We start from the raw sequence: 14401 nt of genomic DNA, 5'->3' as shown, positions 1-14401 counted from the left end.
CATGGGGACAATCTGAGCTCAAAGCATATCACTCTCTCTGGCATCCTCACTGTCGCCCATACCTGATGGTTACCAAGACAGAAGAAGAGAGTACATTGTAGGTCTTATAGCCAGAGAAACAGAGAAATGACCTACTCCTTTTAAAGACAGGTAGAGTCAGGTCGGGCTTGGTGACCCACACCCGTAACCCCAGAGACTTGGGGGGCCAACACCTCAATTGTCGTGTAGGCCACCGTGTTTGTGGTACCTAGTTACAACAGTCCTAGTAAACTAATACCTTCTGGAAGGAGAGGAAAGCCTGTGTGAGCCCCCCCCCCCATGCAGACCTGAAGCTTCCTACAGGAGGTGATGGTGAATGGGGCACTGAAGGATGGTAGGAGTTCACCAGGTGGGGAAGTCAGAACATTCCAGGCAGCAGGAAGAACACATGTAAAAGCCAGCGGAGGCTGTTTTTTGGACCTCTTTGAATTTCCTGCCTGCCCTGCCCAAGTATCTGAGATCCAGAAACTCTTTTGCTCTGAGATAATGGAAAGATGACGTTGACCAGGGAGCCCCTTGGGCCCAGGCCATGAGATGCATCATTCTCACGGGTAGGGGGTGCACACAAGCCTGCCCATGAAGCCCGGCTGGCTGTGGGGGTGCTGGCTAGGTGGGTGCAGGCAGGAGGAAGCTCCAGCTGTTCCTCAGGGTCCAAAGCCTCTTCCTAGTGAGGCTAGGGTGGGCCGCTCTGGGCTGGCTGGGGCTTTCTTGTGGTTCCAAAGGATTCACAGCATCCTGGAAGGACACTCAGACACAAGTGGCTCTCGATACAAGTACTTTATTTTAATTACAATAGTGCCACACAAAACTACAGTAGCACGAATCATAATACAAAAAATAGATTCCCACCTCCAAACCCCACACCCATGTGCCCACAGAGAAGCAAGCCCGAGGCTCCCCTGGTCTTGGGAGTGCAGCTGCCCATCTCCCCTTGGCCTTGACACTGTGGAGGGGCAATGGGAGTGGGGACACTGCCTCTGCGTGGGCCTGGACTTCTCCCCCTGCCCCGCACATCCTGACGGGGAGTGCCATCTCCATTCCCTCTGGCTAGACTCCAGCCCAAGACACTTGTGTCTGGCTGGTAGTACTGACAGTTTCCTGGACCACCCTTCCTTGGGGAAGGCAGGAGGGTGGGGCAGCGGAGGCACAGGGAGGCGCAGGGACGGAAAAGGCTCACCTCCCAGGTGGCTGGCTCTAGCTCCTTCCCTGGTTCCTTCTTTTCTTTCTTCCAAAGAGCTCCCAGGCCTTGAACTTGTTTGTGAGGAACAGGGGCCTCACCTGGAGTCCACTCACAAGCCTCCTGCTGACCCGAGCTGTCTGTGCCTCTTGGACAAGGCTTCCTCGGTAAGGGGCGCGCCATGGGGCAGGGCCTGGTCTCTCCACAGGAGCTGCTGTGCGGCTGCAGTTGGGTCCACCTACCTGGTGGAGCCTGAGCATCCGCTGTTGGAAGGAGCTGTGGCCTCTAGGAAGGGGTGACCTTCTTGATCTCTTGACTTCATGAGCCAGACTGCGCTGAGGAACCCTTCCCTTAGCCTCCTGTCTAAGGAGGGGAGCCTGTCCAGCTGCAGGGGCCGTCCTGATCTAAACCAGGGGGCCTTGATGGCTGGAGCGCAGGGTGAGGGCAGCAGCATCTACCTTCTACTACCCAGGGCCACAGTCCTGCAGGCCAGAGCTCCTGGGGGCTGATGGGTGGCCCTGTGAGCATCAGGAGTGGGAGTATGGCCTTGGGTTCCAATCAGGACACTTGGGGGCTCCACTGAGGAGGCCAGGAGCCGCTGGGGCAGGGGTCATCTCCTCAGCATGGCCCAGGCCGCAGCCTCAGATAAGGCACTAGAGAACTAGTCTGGAAGCTGACCAGGCTGGGGGCTGAGGACGGAGCTCAGGGGAGGATCTGGACCCTTCTGGAGACAAGAACGGCAGTCTCTTTCCTCCTTCCCTTGGGGGAGAGGGATCCTGCAAGGCAGAGCCCAGAATGGCTGGGGTGGGGGGTTGCTACAGAGAAGCAACACGTCCCACGGGGTGACCCGAAGAGGAAGGGCCAAAAGAGAAGGTCTATGGGCAGCTGCGTGCATCTGGTGCTGGAGGGCCCTGTGCTCCAGATTCAGGGCGCTTGGGTGCCCTCAGACTATGCTGGGGACCCTGACCTGGCTTCATCTGCCATAGGCATGAGTCCCTGCTGTGAATGTGGGGCTGAGATCTTCCTTGTTGGGGTTCCCATGGTTGAACTCTGGGGGCAGGGGCAGCAAGCTGAGAGCAGCTGGCCCTGAACTGGGCCTCTGCCTGGCTCCCACATTTCCTGTCTGTGGGTGGCCATGCAGTAGTCACCACAGTCAGAGGATTTGTTTAGTGGCCTGGGGCAGGTGTGTATGTGTCCCTGCCTCAGCCCAGCCTTGCAGTGAGGGGGTAAATCAGTGGGGCTTCCTTGTCCACAGGTTATTTAGGAAAAAAAAAAGAAAACATAATAAATATAACAATCCTTCATGCAAAAAAAAAGTGTTTTAAATGCATTTTTCCCTGAAGATTTCCAGTGTATTCCACAATGTTTAAAAAATAGTTCCCCCAAAAAATATATCTTAAAGCATTTGACACAGTGGTAATTGTGGTCTATGTGGTGCTGGATGTGGGCGAGGGGGCTGTGTCCCCTGGCCCTTGTCGCTGTGGGGACCAGGCCTGGTGAGCCACCAGCCCGATACCCAAATGCCCGCTGGAGCTGGTGCACGCTGGGATGCCGGTCTGCACAGGGGAGCAACTCGGGTATGTGAAGGACCCCCACCTGGCCCAGTGCTGGCTGCAAACCCTCCAGTTTGGGGAAGGGTCCCTGGGAGGCCAAGGGGCTGGAAGGAGGGGCGGACTTGGCAGCCTCCCCTCGGGGCTCGTCCTCAAGCCCCTTCCTCTCCTCCATCTTGGCTCTCTGTGCTCTGCCCTTTACCAGACTTCACATTTGTGACGAGGGTTCATGGGTGACCCAAGGGGGCAGTGGAAGTGTTCTGAGAACTCTTTGGAATTGGAGAGGGAGCTGATGACCCTGAAGCGGGAGGGGCTGTGGGGGTCGGTGATGAGGCCTTCGTGGGAGCTCTCGGGCATACGGACAGAGCACCAGACCTTTGAGGGAACAAGGGGGAGAAGCTGGGGTCACTGTGCAGGGGTGGAATGAGCCCTCGCCTGGTGCTCACACCCCAAGAAGTCAGGAAGGCCCGTGGGTGGGTCGGAGGGGAGGCTGGTGTGCGCCCGTGCCCCTCTCTGACGCAGGTGTCACCGAGCTGTGTCTCTTCAGCCAGAGCCGGGTCTCTGTCTGATGCCAACATACCAGGCTGGGATTCTGCCCAAACTCTACTTTACAAATCTTGGATTTAGTTTAGATCTCATCTTTCCTGGGCAGGGCACTCTCTCGAGAAGCAGCTCTGGGAATCAACTGAAGGCCAACTCAAGTGCCGACCTGGTGGGTCTTGATTTCTGGGGACCGAACCCAGGATTGCTCTCTCACTGAGCTACATCCCAACCCTTTTCATTTTCTATTTTGAGATAGGGTCTTGCCAAGTTGCTGAGGCTGACCTCGAACTTGTGATCCTCCTGTCTCAGCTTCCCAAGGAGCTGGGATTATAGGCATGCATTACCGTGTCTAGCTATGTTAAGAAGTTTCTAGAACCCCAGAACCAGGAGGGGCCTACTCCACCACATACAGGATACTAGTATTTTTTCTTGGCCCTTCCTTGAATCTCTCTAATGACAGGAAGCTCACCTCCTCACAGGGTAATGACCTGAAGATGGTCTGATGAGTCAGGGAGCTGGTGATCGGAGGGGACCTGTACCTGTTCCCCTAATGAACTCACCTGTGCAAACCCCAGGAAGAAGAGCTGGTCATTGGTGAGACCCAGCATGGGCAAGGTCTGCTCCTCCCCATTCTTCTTTACCCAATTCTGGTAAGCCTGGGAGGAGAGAAGGCCAGAGATTGAGGGCAGCCAAGACACAGGGGCGAGGGGCTAGTGTGCAGGCCGGGGCTGATTTCTGGGGTCTGGGCCTCGGCTCAGCCTGGAGGATCCCTCCTCTTTCTCTGCTCCCTCCCTAAAGTGGAGTGCAATTGACCCCAAGTCCTAAAACGCCATACAATGCCGATGGCTCTCCAATGTGCACTTTGGCACCAGCCTCTTCCCTGATCTGGATATTCAACTGCCTTAGCAGGACACCCAAGGTCACATCCAACCCAGCATGGCAAAGAAGGAATAAGTCACACACACACGTACCCTCACCAAACCTGCCACCATACGATGGCACCACCACCCTCCTAGTTACTCAGGCTCAAAACCCAGAGTGCCCCCCAACTCTTCCAGCCAAGTCAAACACCCCAAATCTGACCCTCCTCACCCTTCCCCCTGTTCCACAGGGCCTCTTGCCTGGTTAACTACACAACAGCTTCCAACGGGTCGCCCTGACTCAGAGGAACCAAGGACACAAGCCTGGTCCCCTCCTCATGTGGCAAACCATCTAGGGTGGGTGTTGGCAGACATCCTCTGTGAGGGCCGGAGTAGATGTTCCAGCTTTGGGGCTACCAGTCCCTGTTGAACTATCCTCCTCTGCGTTCAGAGTGCAAAAGTAGCCACAGGCAACCTGTGGACACAGTGTGGCCAGGTCCCCCAAACCTACAGGGACAGGCTGGGGCTGGATTTGCCCACGGGCTGCGGGCTTGCAGACCTGCCTTAAAGAAGGATTTATATCATGTCTCCTATTTGACCCTGTAGTGGCTCCCACTGTCACCAGAATAGAACCAAGCTTCTTTCTCAGTGACAGAGGCCCTTGCTTTCTACTTCTTCCACCACCCCCTGCCCCTGGCCCTTTTTCCTTGGTGAGTTGCCAGGCTGCCTCTCGGGCTGGGACCTGTATGAGAGTCACTTGCTTTCACCTCTGGCCACCTGAGGGTGCAGGTCAGGGGCTCAGAGCCAAGCCAATGAGCTCAGATGGTAGCCACTTACTCTAGACTAGGATCAGAACCCAGAACTGGCTCTGTGCTCAGTGTCCAACTGGACTCTGCTGCCCTACCTGGCAGTGGGTTCCCCCTCAAAGGTAAGAAGGGGCCAGTTCTGCAGGTGGACCCCACCCTGGCTCTCTCCCGGGTCTCTCAGGCAGGTGGTCTCCGAGCAGAAGGCCTTGGGCACCCGCCTCAGGCTCTGCATCCACAGTCATTGCTCTCATCCTCCCCACCCCCACCGACAGATGAGGAAACTGAGGCACATCACTCCTGCAGTTTGCCAGGCATCTCTACGCTGACCTACTGATGAGGCATCTGGACAGATGTGGACCTCGACAGGTGCACGGGGGAGCAGACCCACCCGATAGGCCCCCTTGAGGCCCCCGTTGTCTGCGATGTTCTCCCCAAGGGTGTGGCGGCCGTTCACGGGTTCCCCGTTCACGCTGTAGCTGCTATACTGCTCCACCATGCACTCCGTCTGCTGCTTGAAGGCCTCCACCGAGGAGTTCTTCCACCAGGGCCGGAGGTTCTCGTCCTTGTCATACTCCCGCCCTGTGGTCAGAGCGCAGGAGCGGCACCGTGGGACCTGTCCCTGCTATCGCTCTTCTTCCCTCCCAGTGACAAGTGGGTTCCTCTGTCTGACCCCCACCCTCCAGCCTGCACAGGGACAGGATGCCCATCAGAGGGCCAGAGGACGGGCCAGACCGAGTGGGAGAGGGTGGGGGAAAGTGGCCACGCAGGCGGCCGAGCGGCTGTGCAAAGGCTTGAGGCGCGGGGTGGATCTCCACTGGCCAAGGGCCTCGGATCCCAAGGAACGGAGGCCAGCAAGGGGCCAGTGGAGTTGACAGAATCAGAAGCACATGACAGGCCTGGTCTCCAGGGTCTCTGCCACTTCCTTCTTGTCCCCAAGAGGGGGCAGTTGAGGAAGACCCTGGACATTAGCTGCTGAGGAGGGTGTGACTTCCACATCTCTGATTCCCACTTTGCACCGAGCACCCAGCACCCTGCAGAAGGTGCTTGCTATAGTCTTCACACGATCCTCTCCACCCCCACCTGGATCTGTTGCACCCATTTTGCAGATAAGGAGGCTTGGAGAATGACGTAACTTGCCGAGTTGAGAGCATTTGGCAAGCGGCTGAGCCAGGGTTTAGACTCTGGTCCTTCTCTCCAAAGCTAAGTCTCAGGGAGCAGAGGCAGCGGGGCTAAGAAGCTGATGGGCTCTGTCTGGAGGGACCCCAAGGAACCTGTATGTTGATCATCAAAAGCGTGAGTCAGCTCATGGCCCACAACGACACCAATGCCACCAAAGTTTAAGGCCCTGGAGGGAGAAACGCAAAGTGAGAACAAGGCCTCTGGCTCCTGCCCTGTCATGTGGCCCTCACTTCTTGGGCCTGAGATGTAGCAGAGTCTCTCGGGGCTCTGTGGGACACAGCCCTGGAGACAGTGAGAGGCTGGGCAGTCTAAGGGAGCCAGCTGTGCCCTGTGGGTGACATGCACGTGCTGGACACTCTAGAGGATCACTGTCCCCTCCCACAGACTAGCAGTTAAGCTTTAAAGCAAACGGAGCCTGGGAATGGGCCAGCATCTCTTTCCAAGCTCTACACGGTCATCCCAGGAGTCCAGCTTCTAAGACAGCGCCCTCACCCGCCAACTCCCTGGCTGTGACTGCTCTAAGCCACCGTCACAGCAGTATTTCCCACATGGGGCTCTTGACTGCACAACTGTGCCATGTTCCCTGATTGCAGGAGCTTTCAGCCCCAGAGACCCCTGGAGGGAAGGCAGGGGACGGGGGATGCTGCGCTCTGCACCCACGACGCTGCAATTCTAGGCCACCTTGCCACCGGGGCGCAGATGGCTCAGTAAGATGGCTGTCAGGGTCAGCTGCAGACACAGGGCTGGCTAAGGGGCGGGGAACCCATCGGGGCACCAGTACCAGAGATGGCCTACTTGGGCGAGGAGCGGGTGTAGAAGGGCGCCTGCAGGATCCCAACCGGAAACACGATCTCATTCTTGGTAGGCAAGTAGTAAGCATTCACCATGGGCGGGGTCATGCTCCACCTGCAAGCAACAGGTGCGAGAGAGCCCAGGAGGTGGGCGGAGTGGAACTCCAGTGGGTTCTCCTTGACCCCGGGCCCAAGTCAGCACAAGGACATCGGGCAGCACTGTTTCTGAGGGGGAAACTAGAAAACACCTGAATGTCTATAATCAGAGATGTCACCTCAGAGGGTGCCACACCAAGGCGCTCACAGACAGCAAGAGGGACCATCAGATATTGAACTGAGGTTATTTTTGAGGCTTGAAATGTGTCTAGAAACTGTTCTAAGGTGTGGTCTGTGGACAGTCCCCAAGATCCTCTGGTTTATGATGTCAAAACTATCTTCATTATAACATTGAGACACTTTGCCTCTGCCACGTGTTGAGATGTGCATCATGGTACAAAAGCAACTGTGGATGACACTGCTGCCACCTAGGCAGGGAGCCAGGCAAGTCCTAGCGGCCACCTCTCCTTCCCCAGAAGGTGCTCCAACCAAAACAAACCAGCCAGTCATTTTCATTGACAACACCCAGGAAAAAGTAGCCTAACTATTAATTCCATTAAATCTCGGCCCCCAAGTACCAGTCTTTAATATCCCGTGTGACCAATGGGGAAATACCCACGTGGTGCTTCAGGCCTCTCTCATCCTCTTCGGATGACTGACCAGCCATGGAATTTTGGACTTGGGCAACTAGGCAGACATGTTCTTGAAAATGAAAAGGGAAGCTTAGCACCTCAGGGGAAAAATTCACATTTTGTCATTTATTACCAATGATAAAAATCTGAGGTTTCAAAAAAACTAAAGTTTTAAAGAAAAATTATAATTTTGGAAAACTTGTATTGACCATCATGAATTTGATAGTACTTAAAACTTTTCTCAGGAGGTCAACTATGATGTTAACTAATGTGAAAAAAAAATTTTGGCTGCAGCATATGAGAGTGAAAAATCTGTAAATCTTAGTGGAACCACATTTTTTTTTCTTTTCTGTTTTTTTTTTCATACTGGGGACTGAACCCAGGGTGTGTAACCACTGAGCCACATCCTCAGCCCTTTTTAATATAGTATTTAGAGACAGGATCTTGCTGAGTTGCTTAGGGCCTTGCTAAGTTGCTGAGGCTGGCTTTGAACTCATGATCCCTCTGACTCAGCCTCCTTAGCTGCTATGATTGCAGGCGTGTGCTACCATGCCTGGCAAAACGCTATTTTCCAAAGGACCAATGCATGAGGCCATGATTATGTAAAAAATCCAAAAAGTGCAAGACAGATCAATGATTTTAGTGTACAGGGCATGAAAAGTTCATGGATAAGTTTTCAGATTTTTTATATTGTATTTTTTTTGTGGGGGGGCAAGGAGGCTAATGGGGATTGAACTCAGGGCACATGACCACTGAGCCTCAGCCCAGCTCTATATTGTATTGTATTTAGAGACAGGGTCTCACTGAGTTGCTTAGTACCTTACTTTTGCTGAGGCTGGCTTTGAACTTTTGCCCATGCCTCCTGAGCCACTGGGATTACAGGTGTGCACCACCACGACTGGTTCAGATTTTCCACACTGCATTAATCTTTCCTTCCTTGGGGACTGAACCCAGGGGTGCTCTATCACTGGGCTTCATCCCTTGCCCTTATTTTTTACTTTGCTAAATTGCCTAGGCTGGCAATTCAGGCCTTCTGCCTCAGCCACCTGCGTAGCTTGGGTTGTAGATGAATACTGCTGTGTCTGGCTAGAAGACAAGTTTAAGTGAAAAATTTTAATCTAAAATTTAAAAAGCCAGGTAAATTGGCAGTAGTGTCTGTGCCATATTCTGAAGGCGAAGGCCCACCTACCTTCTTGTTTGTTAGGGGGACCCTGGTTGACAATGGAAAACTTGGAGGAAAAGGATGTTTGAACCTCCATTGCCCACCAGAGGGCGCCAGAGGCAAAGAGGACTCGTTCTGACTTTTGGTAAGATTTATCCTGTTTCAGGAGTGGAGGGACTAGTACCGGGCTGACTACATCTAACTTTCCTGGGGAGACCATTTTAAAAAGAAGGGTCTTTCTCCAGATTATTCTGACTTAAGATCTGGGGTAGAAGTTAGGCTATGGCCAGGTGCAGTGGTGCCCAAGTGTAATCCAGCAATTTGGGAGGTAGAGGCAGGAGGATCACATGTTCAAGGCCAACTTCAGCAACCTAGTGAGGCTCTCAGCAACTTAGTCAAACCCTGTCTCAAGATAAAAAATAAAACAGGGCTGGGAATTTAGCCCAGTGATAAAGCCCTCCTGGGTTCAATCCCCAGGAACTCCCTAACCCCGTTGCAAAAGCCCCCACAACCAAACACCACCATAACAACAACAACAATAACAACAACAACAACAACAACAAAAACGTCAGGAGGCAACCCCCACACCCACACTCACATTTTTGGCAGTGCTGGGGAGGGAACCCAGGGTCTCAAGTACTAGGCTGTACTCTACCACTGAGCTACACCCTCATCCTAGGAGAATATTTTTGAAACTGCTCCCTAAGGGACACTGATGCACAGTGGGATTTGCAGTGTGTTAATGTGCTTGGTTATCAGCGCCCATCTAGAACCTTCCCCAGCTCTCAGGGAGACAGTGGGAGAAACCACCGCTCCTGTTTGTGAGGAGTTATGGGACATTCACCCATGCGGAGGGCCTCCTCTCAGGGCCTGGCTCTCCCCAGTTCCCACACTGGATTGCTTCAATGACCCCAGAACCAGTTCCCTTCCCTTCTACTTCGAAGATAATGAAATGAAGGCTCTGAATGCAGAGGCCATGAAGCTGGGATGTGGTGCCAGGCCTTCACTCTGCCAACAGGCTGGGCACTGCGGCACAGACTGGGGCCAGGATGGGCTCTACTCTAGCTTTTTTTGCAGAGGGTTCTGGGGATTGAACTCAGAGGCACTCGACCACTGGGCCACATCCCCAGTCCTCTTTTGTATTTTATTTAGAAACAGGGTCTCACTGAGTTGCTTAGCGCCTCTCCGTTGCTGAGGCTGGCTTTGAACTTGTGATCCCCTTTCCTCAGCCTCTAGAGCTGCTGGGATTACAGACATGTGCCACCATACCCAGCGGCTTTTGGTTTCTTAATTTGAAAAGAGGGCCTCTGTGACAGTCACACCTGGCACCTGACAGTGGGTGGGGAAGGCAAGCTCAGCGGGGTGCATCCCTATGGTGGGGAACCAAGGCCTTCCTGGCCGGGCCTGGGGGACTCACTGGTCTCTGTTGGGGGCTTTCCTGAGCTGGTCAGTGGTGACCCTCCATGAGAAGTTGAAAAATCGCATGGCGTTCTCGAAGTAGAGGTCTGGAACTGCCGTGTACTGAAGAAAGAAGCAGAGACACAGGTTGGGAGCATGCCCAGAGAAAACTCAGAAACTCAGACCCCTCGAGGTGAAGGGATGGGTCCGCAGGCCCAGGGCCAGAGTGTGGGCCCGGAGCTGCAGGCTCCCGCCCCTCTGGAGGCCTCTAACCTGCTGGGCCCAGCAACAACTGTCTCCTTCAGGCGCCTGACAGTGTCACAGTGCTGCAGGATGCCCCGGCAGTGGTTCCCTTGGGCAAGAAGTATCTCCATCACTGTCCTGCAGGACTGTGACGATGGGTGTGTTCTCCGTGTGTTCTATACCCACCCTGGCCAATATGGTAGACTCTGGTGACAGGTGGCTACCGAGCATCTCAAATGTGCTACTGTAATTAAATTTTAATTAACTTAAGTTTTGATGAATTAAATAGCCCCCCATGGCTGGTAGCTAACAAATTGGACAGCACAGATTTAATGAACCACGCTGGAATCTAGCTCTGAAATGTCAGGGGACAGGTGTTATCACACCCCTATCCCTGGGCAAGGCCTCTCAGCTCCTGACAGGTACAAAGCCCTCCCCCAGGTCCACTTCAGATATTTACGGTTTACCCAAGGGCTTCGATAAAACACTGGGCCCTCAGGGGCAGGCCCCTGTCCTGTGGGCCCTGCTTGAGCTATCTCCAGGAGACTCTGGGTCTTGCATCATAATGACCCTGGGGTGTCTGAAACTGTTCTCAAGAAACATGGCTGTGGAATGAGTCTCCTATTCTCAGAAGTAATTTTAATAGTCTTAGGTTTTAAATAGAACCATGATGAGAGGTTATTATAATTTCAAAAATGCCTGAATTTCAGAAATTTCACTCATGAGAAGATAGGAAACTATCATTTGGGGCAAAATCACAACCCACTTAAAGGGGTGATGTGCCGAAGGTTCTGGCAGCAGGGAGGCAGCAATCCCCCTCTGCCTCAGTGGAATGTCACCGTGCATTTGGGATGGCTGCCTCCTCGTTCCCATCCCCATCTCAAGGTCAAAATTTGAGGTCCAAGTTTTCTCTGAGGAGGTTGAGGTACAACCCTGAAGACAGGTGGCCGCTCTGGAGCAGGAATGGGGGTGTGAGGGGCTTCACATTTCTACCCACCTTGTGGTGTTTTAGGGCCGTGATGCTGGCCAGCTGACCCCAGCCCTATGGGCTCTAGGCTCAGTCAGGGTCAGGTGGTGCTGCACCTTTTAGGATCTGCTTCTCCAAGACCTTTTTTTTAAAAAAAAAATTTTTAGTTGTAGATGGACATAATATCTTTCTTTCTTTATTTATTTATTTATTTATTTATTTATTTATTTATTTATTTATTTATTTATTTATTTAATGTGGTTCTGAGGATCGAACCCAGGGCCTCACGTGTGTGAGGCAAGCACTCTGCCACTGAGCCAACCCCAGCCCCCCTGCCCCCTGTTTTATGTAGTGCTTGGGTTGAACCAGTTGGAGTCATGAAGCGAGGCCAGCGTTCTCCCACTGAGCTAATCCCCTGATGGCTGTCATGATGCCAGGTCAGCCTCCCTGCCTCCAGAAGCCCTGGGCGTCCCGCCCACCTTGGCCCCTCCCCAAGTGGGCACTTGGGATGGCAGGGCATAAGCCACTCACGTCGTTGAACACTTTTTCCAGTTCCTTGGGGTCCATAATGAAGTTGGGGTAGCCTATCATGTTGTAGATGGCGCCCGCCTAGATGGGAGGGACACAGAACTGAGCACCTGCGATGCTGGCCTGCTGGCCCCAGCTCTGTGGGCTCTGTGCTCAGGGTCAGGTCAAGGTGCGGGGGATCAGGCACCTCCCCACTTAGGACTTTCACATCTCTTTTTGGAAACATTCTCTCCTTGCCTAACTTATCTTTTAACAAAAAATATTTATTTTTTTTTTAGGTGGACACAATATCTTTTTTTTTTTTACTTTTATGTGGTGCTGAGGATCAAACCCAGTGCCTCACAAAGGTGAGGCGAGTGCTCTACCGCTGAGCCACCACCCCAGCCCCCAGTTAATCTTTTGGGTTTCTGATTAAATGTTGCTTCCCCAAGGGAAGCTGCTATGGTCCAAATGTGTCCCCAAAATTCAAGGGTTGGAACCTTTGGCAGGTGATGAGGTTCTGAGGCTCCGTCCCCCACCGCTGGGGAACTGGGAGCTGTGGAGGGAGCGGGCACCACAGTGGCTTGGTCCACCTCTCTTGCGCGTGCTCTCCTGCCTGTCCACCTTCAGCCAAGAGATGTGTGACACTGGGCTTCAGGCTGTCCCCCAGGCCTGCTAGACTGGTCACAAGGCAGGACAGCATCCATGCGTGCCCAGGGGACAGGCTGGCCTCTCCTAGCCCTGCTCTCTCTCTGCTGCTCTCACCCAGTGCAGAAAGCCTGGGTGCCCGAGCTTCTGGGCGGCCTTACCTTCTCCTTGGCTGACTTCTGGGTGTCCTCATCCATCCACTTCAGCATGCTCAGGCTCTCCTCAAAGGCCTACTTGATCTCCAGGATTATCTCGCTGGCCTGAGGAGACAGATGTTGCACCCTCAGCTCTGGGCACTGGCCCCCTAGATGCAACCAGTGCCCCAGGCAGGATGACACTGGACCTGAGGTCAAACTGAGCCCACGCTCAAGGCCTCAGGTTCTGCAGAGCAGGCTAAGAGGGTGGCCACGGCTGTGCTTCCAGACCATGTTCCTAACATGGACATCCCGTGAGACAAGACGGGCTTTCCGCGCACTGGTCTCTGTGGTCGAATGAGCTTGGATGTGCCTTGGGGAAGCAGAAAGGTCCGCAGCAGGACGTTTCGGAGCCTTTAGCATGGTGGAGTGCTCTTTTGGAGCCATCCAGAAGACATGGCCTCTCCCAGGCTGATGGGATCCTATTTGATGGAATAGAGCTTTAACACCCAGAGAACTTGATCTGAGGAGCACTCAGAAAGGCCACACTCAGGCGCAAATGGCAGCTGTTGAGGGTGACGATGCACGGGCAGACCCAGGGGCCAAAGATAGAAGATGGAAGAATTCTGGGGAAGGGGAAGGCAAGAGCCGTGGGGCTGGGGCCAGACAGACCTGGATTCAGATTCTGCCTCAGCAGATGTGATAAACAATTGCTGCCATTGACTGTAGCTTATTTTGGGCCAGGTGTTCTTTACGTGTAGCATCTCATTTTGTTATGGCCAGGCTGTGTGGGCAATGACCACACAGACTCCATTTTGCCCTGAGACTCCACATCATGTAAGAAACACTTCTCCCGTGGAAAAGCTCCGCCTCTGCACCCATCAGCGAGCGGTTGCCTAGCATAGCACGTTAGGCGACACAGATGGCAATTCTTATATAACGTGAAAGTGTCCCCTCTTCAGTTCCCATTTTTCTTGGACAATCTACCCTGTCAGAGGTGGACTGTCTAGATGTTAGTAGCCATTCTTTAACTTGTCCTTGACTAGGGATGTTTTGGCCCACCCTCTTTACTGCTTATGATTTTAGATCTTATGATGTTCGTTTATGGTTTGAGTCATAGCAACAGCCACTTATGCGTTAATATGGTTTTGGACTACAAAAGGTGTGCTCGAACCCTGGGAGGGGGTGGAAGGGTGTGGACTAGCAGCCTGGCCGTTGGCCTGTCTCTTGCTTTAAGATCCACTTGGTGATTTATTGCAATCTCACCTTAACAATTTAACACCCCTCTGCAGATGAAACAGCCCTACTTTCATGTCCCAGGTGAGGGGAGAACACCGCTCAAGTCACCCAGCCAAGTGACAGAGCCAGAATCTGAGCTAGGGGCTGGCTGTCTCCCCAGCACTCAGCCATGATGATCCTCTACCTGCCCGAATAATTCTGTCACCCTCAGAGTAAGAAAAATGTCACTTCCAGGTCAACATTACCTAGTGGGGTCCTTCACAGCCCCAGGAGGTGGAGATGGCTGTGGTAGCCTCGTGGGGTCACTGGGAAGATCAAATTAAATAACACAAACTGGCCTGGCGCTCAACCACGGAAGTCATTTAGTAAGTCATTCCCTGCAGCCTGAGAAGACGGCCTCTGAGTTAAAGAAGGCCCCAGGATCCTGTGG

At 53.4% G+C, this 14401-nt stretch overlaps 1 pseudogene across 1 annotated transcript in view; it reads right to left on the bottom strand.

Annotated features, from left to right (window-relative positions):
- Positions 1-801: 801 nt before the first annotated feature.
- The window catches only part of LOC144373993 (endothelin-converting enzyme 1-like), a 71240-nt pseudogene continuing 57640 nt past the window's right edge, over positions 802-14401 (bottom strand). Inside the window, exons 13-20 of the transcript XR_013433524.1 lie at positions 12760-12858; positions 11975-12052; positions 10253-10356; positions 6950-7060; positions 6247-6320; positions 5364-5554; positions 3870-3965; positions 802-3141 (exon numbers count right to left, since the gene is read on the bottom strand). The product of XR_013433524.1 is annotated as an endothelin-converting enzyme 1-like (transcript). The remainder of the gene's footprint in view (positions 3142-3869; positions 3966-5363; positions 5555-6246; positions 6321-6949; positions 7061-10252; positions 10357-11974; positions 12053-12759; positions 12859-14401) is intronic.

This window comes from Ictidomys tridecemlineatus, unplaced genomic scaffold (genome assembly GCF_052094955.1).
Source record: "Ictidomys tridecemlineatus isolate mIctTri1 unplaced genomic scaffold, mIctTri1.hap1 Scaffold_54, whole genome shotgun sequence".
Taxonomy (NCBI): domain Eukaryota; kingdom Metazoa; phylum Chordata; class Mammalia; order Rodentia; family Sciuridae; genus Ictidomys; species Ictidomys tridecemlineatus.
Note: the sequence above shows the minus strand (reverse complement) of the source record. Positions and strands in the feature narration are given on the sequence as shown.